The sequence below is a fragment of the Anas acuta genome, chromosome 5, assembly GCF_963932015.1.
Source record: "Anas acuta chromosome 5, bAnaAcu1.1, whole genome shotgun sequence".
Classification (NCBI taxonomy): Eukaryota; Metazoa; Chordata; class Aves; order Anseriformes; family Anatidae; genus Anas; species Anas acuta.
In genome coordinates, this window is record NC_088983.1 from 30,793,309 (window position 1) to 30,796,999 (window position 3,691).

The 3,691-nt window shown below is 46.2% G+C and overlaps 1 long non-coding RNA gene across 1 annotated transcript; it reads right to left on the reverse strand.

Annotated features, from left to right (window-relative positions):
* Positions 1 to 155: 155 nt before the first annotated feature.
* Positions 156 to 1,676, reverse strand: LOC137857316 (uncharacterized). Its single transcript, XR_011097054.1, has 2 exons — positions 1,576 to 1,676; positions 156 to 756 (listed from the first exon to the last, which is right to left on the reverse strand). It is a non-coding gene; the product is annotated as an uncharacterized lncRNA (long non-coding RNA).
* Between the last annotated feature and the right edge of the window lie 2,015 nt (positions 1,677 to 3,691).

A 3,691-nucleotide genomic window follows, 5' to 3' on the forward strand; every position in this document is an offset into this window, starting at 1 on the left:
TTGCAGAGGCTGGCTGGCCAAAATCAGATCTGATCAGACCCAAAGTAAGAATAGATAAATAGAGAGAGCGCTGGCCTCTCATTGCTGTTCAGCAGCTTCTAATGAAAGAAGTGGCGAGCATTAAGAAATTAATGGCTTCAATCACTACAACAACATTCTTTAATCACTAATGTACTACTTTAATAATTTAGGCTAATAAGGCACCTTCATTCCTGATTGAAGATTAACGTACCAGACTGGAGGAGGCCCAGTATCACACAAACGTCTACTTAGGTTCTTTTTTTTTTAGCCTCAGGCATGACAGCTGTGAGGGGCTACTTGTCCCGTATAGTTATTCACTGCAAATTAGTATTATTGTGTAGCTTATACTATAAGAGGGGTCACCAAAGTAGTAATAGAGAAAAATGCAATGGAAAAATACTTGTTTTACACTGGCAGTTTCTAACAAGTCCATTGCTTCCACAGTTAATCTTAAAGGTCTCAACACATTACATGCCATGTGTTACAAGATGCAGTGGTGGATCACCTCATACAGCAGTTTGCTGTGCTGTCAAGGCTTCTCTTTGGAAACACCTGTTGGCAGGGTTTTGCTTGCAGCACCAGCTGCTGAGAAGCAGCTGATGAGACCTGTCCGCAGAGGGAGGATGGCAGATCTCCAGCACAGGTTGGTGGCACTCGATTGATGTTGCTTTCTGGCTGTGTCCTGGCAAGGTTATTCCTGGTTATGCAGAGCTTAATAGGCAAGGGAGGCAGTGCCTGTAAAAGCAGGGGCCACAGCCCAGTGAGGGTAAGGAACTGGCATTAGCTGAAGGAAGCTAGCAGCACTCCTGCCTCCTCTGAAGGAAATCATTCTCTAGTGGAAAGCCATGCAGAAACTGAAGCAGGCTGAGAACAGACATGTGAAACTCCAGGGAAGGAAAGAATAGGCAATTCTTTAGAATCCCATAGCAAGTAACATATTTCTGCTTCCCCAAAGTAATACTTCAGTATTTATAGTTTCTTCTCACAGTTACATGATGATTGCTTGTTTTCTAAATCTTTAAGAGATTTAGTTAATGGAAAAGAGAGTTAATTGAACCCACAGCAATACAACTAATTGACAGCGTTTCTTGCCTCTATCTATTGCCCATTAAGGTTCTGACTAAATCAAACCGTGCAGTATGTTGAACACCTCACCCTGCTGTGCGGATAAAGTGCCAGTTTGTTTTCAGCAACCTGCCTTAGCAGCATCTTTGGGTACGTGCAAAGCTCTCAGCACAGAGGTGCGTCAGTGAGGGTCTGTGTGCTCACCCCATCCGTGAGCCAGTCGCTGAGCTGGCCAGCACTGAGAAGGGAGGATTGCCAGCAGTGGGCTCTTTCCTTCAGTCTGAACTCCCCTCCACGCTGGCATCTTTGAGCAGAGGCGCTTTTCTCAGAGAAGGCTGCAAAGTTGCAATCTAGTGAATCTGCGGATCGATTTACTCCCAAAATAAATAAGGGCGAGATGACAGCGTCTCGCATTAGAATGCAGTGGAGGCTGGCTCTAAAGTGGCAATTCTGGTGTGTTAAAGCTGCGCTTTTGAATGTCAAACTCACCTTTCAGTTGGGAAATGATTATTTTTGTTGCTTCACTCCTTTGGCTCACCTTGCATTCTCCACGGAGGAACATCCCTACAGAGTACTGCTGGTCTGAGAAGCAGAGCTCTGTGTTGCTTCAAGGACAATTACAGCAACTTAAAGAAGTGAGCACAGCTGTAACGTATACATGCTTACCACGTTTCCTGTTTGTGTAGGTAACTGAGGAGCAATTTGTAGCAGCAACACACCTAAAGTTCTCCACTACCGTCATTAAATAGCTTATGGATGAGTATATCCGATCCTTTGGTTATTGTCTGAATTGTTGCTACTGCATCTTTTGATTAAGGAAAAAACAATTCTGAAGAGAGTGAGTGAGGTAACATTCCTAAATGAAAAATTCGTAGGTATGACTCGTGTAATTAAAGCTCTTGGGGAGCTTCTCATCAGGGCCCTGGCATTTGGGGCAGCTGGCCCCAACATAGTGATGTAAACCACGGAACTTGAAAATTTACAGTATAATCATTGTGGGATTTTAATGTGTTTGCTTGTTGATGATAAATTCATTGAGCAATTTTTATCCTTACTCAAAGAAAATCTCAAGACCTCCCAGCAGTACTTTCTTCCTTTTATTTCTAAGCAAACAAATTACCCCTTAGAAAGCAAGAACCCTATACAAAAATCATTAGTCAGAAGATTGTTGTTTTGTGCGATAATCATTTTCTTCCTCCTGCGCCGCAGAGAGCGGCATTGTCTACTCCCTCTGGCTACCCGTGGTGTCACTGTGCTCAGGTTTACCAAAAGGGAGAAAAGATTTTTCAGCAGGCTGGAAATGGTTCCTGGCAGGTATTGTTCAGCTCAGTGAGAAATTCTGGATAATTCCTGGTGAGTAACAGCAATAGCATCATTGTGCCTTTGGATGTGTAAATCTAAAATTAATACCAGGCAGCCGCACGCACTCTTCCAAGAAACTTAAGATTCTTCTCCCCATTCAGACTTTTGCATGCTCTGCTCCAGCAGCCTGAGTGCAAAGTCACCATGTCCAAGTGGGGAAAATAGGATGACGAGCAAGGCAAGAACATTGTTTTGTGAGCTGGCAGCTGGGAGCCGGCAGTCGTGGTCAGGACTCAGCAGCCCAGCGCTGCTGCCTGCAGGGAGGGATGAGCGATGCGATGCTTCTCTTCCTCGTGTGGTAGGAAAGGCCACTGGAGACGGGAGCTGTCTGCACAACTCCCTGCTGCACTTTGAGCTGTGGGATCACAAAGAAGTGCTACCTCACGGCGTTTACCTAGGTGATACATTGACCAGTTGATTTCTCCAGGTCCTGATCAAATTTTGGCATTTCTTAGCCAGGGCCAGCCTTTCTGCCCTGTGGGTGTTACCACTATTGGGCAGAGGCCAGTTTTTGTAGGACCTTAATCTCCTCTTGTCCAACATGAGTCAAACCAGTCTTTGTATTCAAAATTATTAGGGGTATGGGGAAAGGAGGTTACACAGGTATATACACCCTCATCTGGCAGGTGACCATCTAGGAAAACAGCTTAACTTCGTTTTTCCTCCCCACAGGCTCCTGCTGATGTTACCTCACAGCCCAGTTCAGCGCTGCCACAGCAGTCATGTCTGCAGACATGAGCCTGGCTTATCCTCACAGTTTAAATTACACGGCCTCCGTGGAGACAGGCTGCAGTAAGGGCGGGCTGGTGCCCTCACTGGAACCCCTTGGATGGCAGCTGGTGGGACATCCCCCATGCAGGGGTGAGGTAGTGAATGTCTTCGAGTCTTGAGGCCAGAGCAGCTGCAAGCTTCTAAGTTCTCCTGTGTGCCTGGAGCACGTCTGGGGGTGGTGGGTGGTGTGATTTTGTTTAGTGACAGCTAAGAGGAGCTCAGGCAGATAAATCCAAACCAAGAAGTTTTCTGAGAACCAGCCATGCTGTCTTGTGGTGTCTCTTGCTGCTTATGTCACACACCAAGTGTTAAAAATGTGGCTCCATCTGCAGTTGCCAGTGGAGAGAGTATCCCAGCTGTATCCACTGGTACTTACCTGTAACTCCTTGCAGGGGACACACAGGGCTGGGAATCACCATCCCATAGCTGCCATCTCTCCTCCTTCCCTCCTCCCCAACAAAGACAGCAAACC